The following is a 12,447-nucleotide window of genomic DNA, read 5'->3' as shown; positions in this document are numbered from 1 at the left end:
GGGCTCGAACCTGTGTCCCCCGCATTGGCAGGCCGATTCTTAACCACCGTGCCACCAGGGAAGCGCCAGTTTTGGTTTTTAAAGTTCATTCCTTACCTTTATCTTTTTCTTACTGCTTTCCTATGGTCATTATTGCTATAGCAAATTAGCTGATATGCTTGGTTATTTACTTTATTTCCCTTTATTCATTCACTTATTTATTGGCTCTTGTTTCCATATGGGATACTATATAATTATAACTCTAGACTTTATTTTGTTTTCTATTTTGTTTCCCATTTACATATTCTTTGCTCAAAGTCTAATTGGCTATATTGAAGTAGTATTAAACATTTTGGCTACCATTCTGCCTAGAATTTTATATGACTTCCCTGGGAAGGGTAAGCATTTTACGGTAATTGTGCCCATTAGTTCTCCTAGCATTCTTTTTTTTTTCTTTTAAAATAATTTATTGAGGTATAATTCACATAACACAAAATTAACCATTTTAAAGTGAACAACAGTTCAGTGGCATTTGCACAGTGTTGTGCAACCACCACCTCTATCTAGTTCCAAAACATTTCCATCATTCCAGAGTAAATTCTCTTTCCAATTGAGCAGTTTCTCTTCATTTCCCCCTTCCACTAGCCCCTGGAAATGAGCAATCTGCATTCTGTCTCTATGGATTGATATATTTTGGATATTTCATATAAGTGGAATCATCTAGTATGTAACCTTTTGTGTATGTATAGACCATAATTTGTTTATCCATTCATCCATTAATGAACTGTTCAGACTGTTTCCACCTTTTGGATATTATGAATAGTGCTACTGTAAACATGCATGTGCATGTACTTGTTTCAGTTGTTTTGGGTATGTACCTAGGAATGGAATTACAGAGCCCTATGGTAATGTAATTGTTATGATTCTTCCTAAACCATAGGGATCAAAGCCAACATCTGCAGTTTCTGTAGAGTGTGTGATGTGAGAGTTGTTGGCTTAGATTGGGATTGAGAATCTCTTTTCGTGTGTTTAACTTTTTGAGGAATTGAGTTCTCCTTTACTCATTTTGTTATTTGCATTTTACTGATGGGATAATTGAGGTACAGCATCTGCATGGTTTTAACTTCATATCTTCTTCAGAGCAAGTCAGTGATGGAACTGGGAATTTCAGACTCTTAATCACGTTCTTTGTCTAGGTGACCCACTGAAAGCCATGTGGCATTTACATGAAGCTGTTTGAAATAGGTTTCCTATATTTTATAGTCTCTTGAAGTATTGTTCAGGTGGCGTTAAGCAGATGTTCTCTTTCCATAGTGGAGAAGACAAGAGGGAATGTGTTTTAATTGCAACGGAAAAGATATAGATTACAAATTAGAAGGAACTTCCTGACTACAAGATACTGGAATGTTACCAAGGAAGGTTGTGAAATATCTTTCCCAAAGACTTTGTAACTGTCTTTCTAGGATGATTTAGGTGTGCACTTGTTAAGAAATGAGGGAGATGACAAAGATGACTTCCTGAGGTCCCTGGTAACCGCAGGAAATAGTTGTTTGATGGTTAATCAAACAGTATCTCTGGCATTTTAATGAGTATATTTTCATTTTCCTTATGAAGAAATAATCATTAGAGAGTAGGTGAATTGCTCAAGGTCTCCTGATAAAATAGATTAGCATTCTGAATCTTCTTGGCTCCCAAGTTGAATGCTTAGGGATGTGTTCTTTATTGTAAATGAGTCTTTTCATGGCTGTATGATGTATTATTGTTATAATTCTTCCTAAACTGTAGGGGTCAAAGCCAACACCTGCGGTTTCCATAAAGCTGATAATTTGAGGGTTGTTGGTTGGGCTTAGATTGGGACTGAGAACCTCTTTCCTGTGAAAATGGATTTAGTCTCCTGTTACACATATAGAAAAGGGAATACATTATCAGTAACAGACTAACGTAATAGATTCTTTTTTTTTTTTTTCTCTTTCCAGTTAATAGATTCTTAATGACTAGTTTAGGAAGGACCAGGTTAAAGTTGCTTAGGTGAAGGTGCACACGACATCAGCATATTTTTGGTTTGTAATGCCTGGAGAAATAGAAGCCAGAAGATGGGCAAATGAACATTAGATTCTGTTGTAGAACATGAACATAAAAATACTCATTAAATGCAATATTAAGTAGCCAATTTAAATGCTCAGCTCAGGAAGTGCTAAATTTAAGGTGCTCAGAATAACATTAACTCATTCACCTGACACTTGCGGTCTGCATTATGGTAACTCATAAGGGATCTCAGGTCTATTATCAACATTGTGCTTTGAGATCCATGGGTCATTGACTGACTGGGAAACTAAGCTGGGGTATTACCATTGGTACCTTTTTTTTTTTTTTTAAACGTTTCTTTAATTAATTAATTAATTTATATTTTTTATGTTTGGCTGTGTTGGGTCTTCGTTTCTGTGTGAGGGCTTTCTCCAGTTGCGGCGAGCGGGGGCCACTCTTCATCGCGGTGCGCGGGCCTCTCTCTGTCGCGGCCTCTCCCGTTGCGGAGCACAGGCTCCAGACGTGCAGGCTCAGTCGTTGTGGCTCACGGGCTTAGTTGCTCCGCGGCATGTGGGATCTTCCCAGACCAGGGCTCGAACCCGTGTCCCCTGCACTGGCAGGCAGATTCTTAACCACTACGCCACCAGGGAAGCCCACCATTGGTACCTTTAATGAAGGGTTTATTAAGTTTGTTTATTTTAGTGGAGCTGTGGGAATATTTACTTGTTTACTTCTTTGCTACTGAAAATACCATCAAGTATATTTTATTGAGCTTTCTTGAATTGGCAACAACTGCTACCTCTGCAGGATTAAAGAGGGGGGAGCCAACTTTCCAATACTTACCGTGTGCTGGGAAGTTTATATTTGTTCCTCCATGTAATGTTAATAACAAACCTATGAAGTGGATGGTGGTCTCTCTGTTGTAAAGGACAAGAAAAAGTGATCCCTCATGAGGGGTCTCAGGTCTGTTATCAGAATCGTGCTTTGAGGTCCTCTGGTCCTCATACAGATGGTGAGTGGGAAAGCTGAGATGGAGAAGGCAGCCTTCTGTATTAAGCTAGTGTTTTCTTTGGAGGTGCCTAAGGGATGGCCATGAGAGTAAGGAAGAGCTTTGGTTCTCCCATTCTGCTTAAACCAGAGCAGCTCAACTTTGATCTCTTTTATATTTTAGTGTTTTCACATAAGATTTCATTTGGAAAAAGGGTTTTGCTTCTATAAAAACGAAAAAAAGGAAAGGAAGAAAACATGGAAGACCGCTGTGGAATCATGAAATAAATTAGTTAAGACAACCTGAAGATTGAAAAGATGGCTAATTACATAACTGCCGATCAGGAAATTATGTCAGAGTTTGAAGTGACTTGATGTCACAGCCACATGTGCAGTGCAGTTATTCTGTTCTTAGGGAGCATAGGATAGTGGGAAAAGAGCATGGACTCTAGAGTTTAAATTCTAGCCCAGCCTCTGGGTAGCTGTGGAATTTGGGGATTCTTCTTTAAACCTGGTGTGCACCAGTATACAATACAACACCTATCTTTCAAGAGTTGTTGTAAGGATAAGAAATATCATGTAAATACTGTGAGTGCCTGGCTCATAGTCGTATCCCCCCCCAATACTAGCTATTGCTAAGATGATGATGATGTTGATGATGGCAATTTTTTAGTGTATTAACACTGCCTTCCCAAATGCCTGAAGAGCTTCTGCCTTATCAAGGATAGGCAGTCCTTTACCTCTGTGTATATGTATCTCATCATGCTTAGCATGTCTGTTTTTGATAAAGTTCATCTTTAAACTGCACATGATTCATGAATGCATCTATCATTGATGAAATGAGAAAACTTGAACATCACTAAGTTTTTCATTGGACTTAAAAGAAAGAAGCAGGAGTGGAAAGGAACTCTATACAATGAGTTGAGAGACGTGGGCTTTTGTCTGAGAGCTGCCCTTAGTGAGTCTTGTAACAATGGACAAGTGAATTTACCTTTTTAAGTCTCTATGTTCAAAATGATGTCTAAGTCACTTTTAACTCTGCACATCCATGATTTCACCAAAAAGGTTAATTGCTTTTCATTGCCAAAATTTCAAAAAATTACAGCATTAAGGAGCTTTCTGCTGATTTGAGCTGGCAGCTTCTGTTCATACTAATTGAGCATGTCTGGGGCAGTGTTTTGTATAGAAGGACATTGCAGACCTTTTGCCAGAGATCACGAAGAGAAATATGTGACTTGTAGAATATGAGTGGAATTGAAACTAAGAACAATTGTAAGGAAGCTAACGTCACTTGATTTTGGGAGGAGAGCTGGATTCTTCAAACCCACAGCACTTTGTACTTCCTTGAGGGTAACACTTGCCACATATCAATATGGCAGTTACAGTTACAGTATATTGCAGTTGCAGTTTGAAAGCTCTTTGAGGTTGGAGGCCTTTTCTGTGTTGTGTTTGTTTGTTTTTACCTCTCTCTCACTGTCACCTATGATAGGTCCTGGCACATAATATAGTCCCCCCAGACATGCTAAATGGAAAAAAAAGGTTGAATCAAAGTCAGCAGACATTTAGAAAATGGATTCTGCCTAAATACACTTATTAAACTTATTCAATCTCTTCTGTTGGCATGTGATATTACAGAAAAACCTGATAAAGTGGAAAAAGCACTTGTCTTGTACCTTTGAATGCCAGCTTTACCACTTGCTGGCTGTTTGATCATGGGCAAGTAATTTCACATCAAGCCAGGTTTTGGTCTGTAAAATGGTAGTGGGGTAGGAGGGGGCTCTAGAGATACAGTACATAAAACATTAAGCGCTTAATAGTGGTAGTTGCTGTTTTACAAATGGGTGTCTTAAATGTTATCAACAATATATTTTGCACTTCTGCTTGAAGGAGGAATACATTTTCAGGGAATTTTGTTTGCTATGGCTTCAGTATGTGGGAGAATTATCCCCCCTTGCAGTTTTCTGCTGAAAAGAAATCATTTAGCATTTCTTCCTCCATGGGCCCCCGGGATGGTTCCATGGAGGAGGCAGAGAGGGGGATGGGATCTTCGAAGAGCTGCTGAAGACCTTGTATTTTTTGCAGATCTCTTTAGAATGCTACTTGTATATTGTGCTCTCACTGAATGCACCTGGCTCAGCTATGGCACATTAGCACGGTAAACATTTGTCAGATTTGCCCTAGTCAGAAAATTTTCTATACCTGCCATCCTGCTTGGCACTTAAAAAATTTTTTTTTTTTTTTTTTTAGCTCTCTATGATACAGGGATGATGGGTGAAGAAGGTAGGCTGCAGGGTAATGTGTAGTATGTATGATCCCATTTTGATACAGTAAACAAAGTATTAAATGCATGCCTGTTTGTATGAGCAGTGAGTTTGCATGGTTATCTCAAGAGGGAGGGAATGGGACAGGTAGGGAAAGAGATTGACCACAGACTATTGTTTTACTTGTTACAAGAGGCACGTGTTGCCTTCATTTCTGATTAAACTTTTTGTTTAATTATTGTAGGTTTGTAGATTATTGTAGGTTTACATGCAGTTGTAAGAAATAACAGTGAGATAGATCCTGTGTGTCCTTTACCCAGTTTTCCCCAATGGTAACATCTTACAGAACCATAGTATACTGTCACAACTTGGGTATTGCCATTGACACAGTCAAGATACAGAACATTTCCATCCCACAGGATCTCTCCTGGTGCCATTTTATAGCCACTGCTCCTCCCCCCCCCCCACCAAATCATAATGATCTGATAGTACAGTGGATAAAGTTGCAATAAAGTTTTTGTGCAGATGATCAAGGGAAAATACCCCCTGGGGAAGATGGCCCATCTCCCACTCCCCGGCCCTATCTGTCCCTGGCAACCTGTCATTTCAAGAATGTTATGTGGGACTTCCCTGGTGGCGCAGCAGTTAAGAATCTGCCTGCCATTGCAGGGGACATGGGTTCGATCCCTTGTCCGGGAAGATCCCACATGCTGCGGAGCAACTAAGCCCATGCGCCATAACGACTGAGCCTGCGCTCTAGAGCCTGGGAGCCACAACTACTGAAGCCCGCGTGCCTAGAGCCCGTGCTCTGCAACAAGAGAAGCCACCGCAGTGAGAAGCCCGTGCACTGCAACAAAGAGTAGCCCCCGCTCGCCGCAATAAGAGAAAGCCCACACGCAGCAACGAAGACCCAACGCAGCCAAAAATAAAATTAATTAATTAATTAAAAAAAGAGAATGTTATGTGAATAAAATCATATAGTGTGTAACCTTTTTTTTTTTCTTAATTAAAAAAAATTTTTTTTTGGCTGCGCTGCCAGTTATGCGATCTTAGTTCCCCAACCAAGGATTGAACCCAGCCCAGGCAGTGAAAGTGCTGAGTGCTAAACACTGGACTGCCAGGGAATTCCCAGTATGTAACCTTTTGGATTGGCCTTTTTCAATCAATGTAATTCCCTGGAGAGTCATCCAAATTGCATGAATCAATAGTGCTCCTTTTTTAAAAAAAATATTTATTTACTTATTTATTTATTTGGCTGTGCGGGTCTTTAGTTGCAGCGTGCAGGATCTAGTTCTCTGACCAGGGATGGAACCTGGGCCCCCTGTACTGAGAGTGCAGAGTCTTAACTGCTGGAACACCAGAGAGGTCCCAGTGCCCCTTTCTTTTTAATTGCTGAGTAGTATTCCATGGTTTGGCTATACTTCAGTTTGTTTAATCACTTGCCCATTGAAGAACATCTGAGTTTTTTCCCAGTTCTTGACTGTTACTGATAGAGATGCTGTGGACATTTGTGTACCTTTTTTTGTGCGAACATGCGTTCTCTGGGGTAAATGCCATGTGGTATGTGTTGCTTTTTTTTTTTTTTTTTTGGCTACGCTGTGCCACATGTGGGATCTTGGTTCCCCAGTCAGGGATCGAGCCCGTGCCCCCTGCATTGGGAGCTTGGAGTCTTAACCACTGGACCACCAGGGAAATTCCTGTATTGCTCCCCCCGCCCCCCTTTATTGATTGATTGATTGATTGGCTGTATTGGGTCTTAGTTGCGGCACGCGGGACCTTCGTTAAGGCATGTGGGATCTTTTTTGTCGTTGCGGCGCACGGGCTCTTCATTGCATCATGAGAGCTTCTCTCTAGTTGTGGCGTGCAGGTTTTCTCTCTCTAGTTGTGGCACGTGGGCTCTGTAGTTGTGGCGTGCAGGCTCCAGAGCGCGTGGGCTCTGTAGTTTGCGGCACGTGGGCTATCTCATTGAGGTGTGCGAGCTCAGTAGTTTGGCGCGAGGGCTTAGTTGCCCCGCGGCATGTGGGATCTTAGTTCCCCGACCGGGAATCGAACCCGCGTCCCCTGCATTGCAGGATGGATTCTTTACCACTGAACCACCAGGGAAGTCCCTGTATTGCTTTTTTAAATTAAAAAAAAAAAAAAAGGAAAAAAATTAGAGGTAAAACAACTAATTATATGATTGCCTTTCAAAGTACATATTCAAACCCTACGTTCTTGGTGTACATAACTTATTTATGTTGATTTCTGGTGTTTTGCTCTAGCAACAAGGCAATAATAATAATGCTGTAGTTTTCCTTGTTTCTTTCAACTGATGATCTGTGTATTTATTACAAATAATAATTAACACTCACAACCTACCAGGAGGCAAGTAATGGTTAGCGCTGGTGTGGTTAACTCCTTTATAGATAGGGAGGTTGAGGCATGGGTATTGTGGAATTTGCCTAAGGTTATAGCACTGTGTTCTGACTCAGATTCATTCAGATTTATTCCTTCTCTTTCTGTCTCCTGAATTAAATAACTCTTTGTAATTTTGACCTAGGTGTGAGGACACGAAAAGGGTTTTTTTCTGTATCTGAGGTTTAGTGCTTGTTCTATAGAAGCAATATAGTATAGTGGTTAGAGTATGCACTTTAGCATCTGATTTTTTTTTTTTTTCTTAAGTCTTTAATGAATTTGTTACAATATTGCTTCTGTTTTATGTTTTGGTTTTTTGGCTCTGAGGCATGTGGGATCTTAGCTCCCTGACCAGGGATCGAACCCGCTCCCCCTGCCTTGGAGGCAAAGTCTTAACCACTGGACTGCCAGGGAAGTCCCATCTGATTTGATTTTGAATCTCTCCTCCACATGGGCAAATCATTTAACCTCTCTCTAAGCCTCAGTTTTGTGACTTGTAAATGGGGATAATGATAGTACTTATCTTCATAGTGTTGCTGTGAGAAGTAAATGAGATAATGTGTGGAAAAGTGCTTAGCACTGTCAGGTGTATAGCACATATTCAGTGAATGTTCGATAAAAGTATTGCTTTAAATATATGTGTTATATTCTGCCACTGGGCTTGTCTTTATCAGTTGGTGGATGATTGGATAAATATTGGGATCTTACTGCCATGTACTTGTAAGGCTTTAAGATTGCTGTAACTTTTGAGGTAAGAATACTTTCTTTGAATGCTATTTCAAATTTAGTCTTATATATAATTATTTAAAAATAGGAAGTGATGTTGGATTATATTTATTGTAGTATTAGTTTGTATGAAAATATTTTAAAGTTTCTCCTGAGTTATTCATATTTTCTCAGGCTCATAGTCATAGAAAACTAGAACGTGATTCTGAACTGTTGATTTCCTTCCTTTAATCTATCCCCCCCAAAAACATTACTTTTCATATTTTCTTCCTAACATTTATCAGTACTTGAAAGTGTCATCATTTTTTTAATTACATAAATAATCACATAAGCTCCTTGAGGGCAGGTATGTTCTCATTCGCTGTAGTATCCTCAGTGCCTAGAATAGTGCTGAGTACATAGATACTCAGTAAACACTTGCTGGCTGTCTGTTATTGCTTTTGCATCTTTCCAGTCCCCCTTAAGTGTTTTTTATTTGGGAAGTAGGGGAAATACAATCCAACTTCTAGTCAGAGCTTAAAATGACTAGGTTCTTAAAATCCAGTGCCTTATTTTGATTGGCTGAGAAATGTGATTGGCAAGGTAGAAGGGCATCTGGACCTTTTAGCGTAAGAGCTCTGCATTTAATAATTTGACTTCTCCTTTTCCTGAAGCCTTGAGGGAAATTTTTCCTTTCCCTATTCTAGTCAGCCAAGAACCTGACCTGGGCTGACTCTAACATTGGAGAACACTGAACACAGTATCTGCTGAGCCAAGGACTGAGAGTCAAGCTCTGATACTATCTGAAGGAAAAGCCTGAATTCAAATCCTGCTTTGCCTACTGACTCATCCTGCAAACCTAGATGAATTTCTTAACCTCTTCCAGGTTTAAATTTTCTTATTTGTCTGGTGAGTAATCTTACCTGTCTGGGCTTGTGAGGATACCTGGCTTAACGTTCTCAAAGCTTTTTACAGTACTGTTGCTGTGGCTCCAGGAGTTTCCAGGAACTACTGGGGGCAGTGTGGTACTCCGGGAGGAGAGCTGGACTCTTTTTCCCAAAGACTACGCAGAAAACAGAAAGATGTGATCCTTCGTGATTTGAAATCGGCTCTACTTCAGCCTCCTAATGTTGTTGGTGGATGAAAGGTATGTTGTTGCCAAAGCCATTAGGCCTGTTTGCCTGAGGCAGCTGGGGTCAGTTCCCATTTCCGGGGTTAAGCTGTTTTCGTCTCTGTGAAATTTCTTCCATCAAAAGCTACTCTTTTATTTTTTCTTTCTTTCTTTTTTGCTTGCTAGTAGGAAATCTCTTGCCATTTTTGTGCACTTAGCAGTAGCCTTCCTGGTCCTGATTCTGTTGATAGGTTGGGACTCAAAAATTGAGCTTCAATTTCTTTTTGGTTCAGTGGTTTCCTCTGTGTTCTTCCTTGAGTTTTCAGGGGTTCTCAGCTCACTGTTTTCCCCAGAAGAGTTTTCAGGTGAAGCTTCATTTCTTTTCTCTTTATTCTTCTGAGGTAAGTGAGAGTAAGGAAGATTGTCAGTCTCAAATTTGGGTCTTATGGCTTTTTGTTTCTAGCTTTGATCATACTTTGTTTTTGAGCGTAAACTTTACTATGTTGCAGACATTAGGTTATATCATTGTGAGTTACTTTAGGAAGCCATAGTCAGCAAAATCTATAGCAGAAAAGCTGGTGTTTTTTTCCTCCCCTTCATTATAATAACAGTCACTAGAATTTATTTAGTTTTGTATCTTCAAAGCATTTTGGAAAGTTGTTAGCTTATTTGTGATATACCCTGTAGTGGTCTGCCTTACACTGAGTTTATATATAAAAAACACCCTGGGGGGTGTAGATATGAGAAAAAGAGGTTACATTGCTTGCTTATCTCTTGGTACATTTGGGCTGACAACCTTTTACAGGTACTTGATTCACTATTATCTCTTAGCCTAACTTTCTAGAGGCAGACGAGTTGTATTTTAGAGTATTTGTAATTGAACATAAATGCTGTGCATGTCTACAGTACAGGTGCAGGTTCTATTAACATTTTATTTCTGGTCTTTGGCTGCTTATAAAGGGGCTGTGTATAATTTTGGTTGTATAGGTCTTGATTCCATCAAATTATTTGCTTTTAGGTTGTCAGGTGATTAATTAGAGGTACTCTCTGATTCTGCTTCATAGCCACTGTAGTTTCCTTTGCACTTTCTCTTAGAGCTGCGTGTGCCGGACTTCTTTGTGTGAAGTCCCATTTATTGTTTATTCTGATTACTGTTGGTTCCTAACTTGGCTGGCTTTTACTTAGAAAAGTTGTAATCCTGCCTTGAACTTTTTGCGACTCCTAAGATACTCCAAGGATATTATTCCTTTAAGGTAGAAAGAGAGGGTGTTATTACTTTCAGTTTTTATATGTAAAGTGTGATTTGTTCAAGATTATATAACACCTCAGTGGTAGAAATCAGTCATTGAAGCTTCTTACCTCTTAGTCTTGTCTTTACCCATTAAATCACATCACTTTTATATCCAGCACTCTCAAGCTCAGAAGATACAATATCCCATATTCCCAACGTTGTTCTCAGAGAATCCACTGCTTCTGTATTTTGTTCTAAATATGCTGTGTTTCAAATATGAGTATAAAGAAGCATTGTTATATGAGTATAAAAAGTACAAAAGACTCCTGTCATCTCTGTATATGTATTTTTTTAGGTTTAGCCCCCCCCTTCCCCCTTAGTAGTGGTAGGGATGGATTTGCCCTGTGCATACTCTGTTTCCTGGCCTTGTCTTGATTAATGACATGTACATAATGAAATGACTTGTTGAGATTAGTTAATGGTACAAAGTTTTCTCTTTTTGGAGATATTTGACTCATAGAAATTGAATTTATGACCGTGAAACAACAGCACCACCTATAACTGACCACGTTTTTTTTTCACCTAGGTGTTGCTATTTATGAGAGTTTGGTGTTTGTTTTGGGCTTTCCTCATGGTTGGATATAAATACACACACATATTCATTCTCTTCTATGTTAGGCACTAAAGTAGGTACTGGACTAGGACAGACATGATTTTTGCCCTCACAGAGCTTGTGGTCTAGTGAGGAAGATAGAGTCCTAATAAGGCATTACGTACACTGGGTATTAGGTAGTATTGTTTTAGTTATCTGTTGCTGTACAAAAACCACCTCTGATGTGTGTTTTTTCCCCCAAAACTGGCAAGTATTTCTCCAATTCTCAGCAGACACTGACCGGGTGTCCTACAAATTTAACTCAGTTCTGACACTCTCTACCTGGAGATAATATCTGATCCCACAGGTTTAAGGGCTCAGTCCCAAAAAACTGCACCCCCTCAACTTTAGACGCTGATTGCAAGTCCAGGTTATAACCTGTGCTTCTGATTGATGGGCTATAGGTGGTAGGTTCCCACAACCCCCTTCTTGGGTTGGACTAATTTGATAGAGCAGCTCACAGAACTCAAATATTTACTTACATTTACCAGTTTATTATAAAGGATTCAGATGAACAGCCAGATGAAGAAGTACATAGGGCAAGATCTGGAAGGGTCCCAAGCACAGGAGCCTCTGTCCCTGTGGAACTGGGGTGCATCACCCCCCTGGGCTGTGAATGTGTTCACCAACCTGGAAACTCATCAGATCTTGTTCAGTAGTATGTATGTATGGATGTATGTGTGTGTATATATATTTTTTATATCCATTTATTTATTCATTTGGTTGCACTGGGTCTCAGTTGCGGGAGGTGGGCTCCTTAGTTGTGGCTCGCCAGCTCCTTAGTTGCGGCATGCGGGCTCCTTAGTCGTGGCATGCAAACTCTTAGTTGTGGCATGCATGTGGGACCTAGTTCCCCGAGCAGGGATCGAACCCGGGTCCCCTGCACTGGGAGCGAGGAGTCCCAACCACTGCGCTACCAGGGAAGTCCCTTCAATAGGTTTTATAGCGCTTAATCTGCAGGCCCATCTATCCCCTTTCCTCTCCCAGAGGTCAGTGGGTGGGACTGAAAGTTCCAACCTTCTAATCACTTGGTCTTTCTGGTGACCAGCCCCATCCTGAGGCTTTCTAGGGGTACCTCCCTAAGTCACCTATTAGCATACGT

General features: G+C 40.3%; 1 protein-coding gene across 14 annotated transcripts in view; it reads left to right on the top strand.

Moving 5' to 3' along the window:
* Nucleotides 1-12,447, top strand: part of AMBRA1 (autophagy and beclin 1 regulator 1) — a 180,492-nt gene that overhangs the window by 9,818 nt on the left and 158,227 nt on the right. Inside the window, exons 2-3 of one of the 14 annotated variants that reach the window (XM_082410731.1) lie at nt 9,059-9,260; nt 9,347-9,498. The exons of the other annotated variants lie outside the window; for them this stretch is intronic. The gene's annotated coding sequence lies outside the window, so the exon portion shown is untranslated. The remainder of the gene's footprint in view (nt 1-9,058; nt 9,261-9,346; nt 9,499-12,447) is intronic. 14 annotated transcript variants of the gene reach the window in all.

The sequence above is a fragment of the Balaenoptera physalus genome (genome assembly GCF_965194825.1).
Source record: "Balaenoptera physalus genome assembly, chromosome: 10".
In the NCBI taxonomy this organism is placed as follows: Eukaryota; Metazoa; Chordata; class Mammalia; order Artiodactyla; family Balaenopteridae; genus Balaenoptera; species Balaenoptera physalus.
Note: the sequence above shows the minus strand (reverse complement) of the source record. Positions and strands in the feature narration are given on the sequence as shown.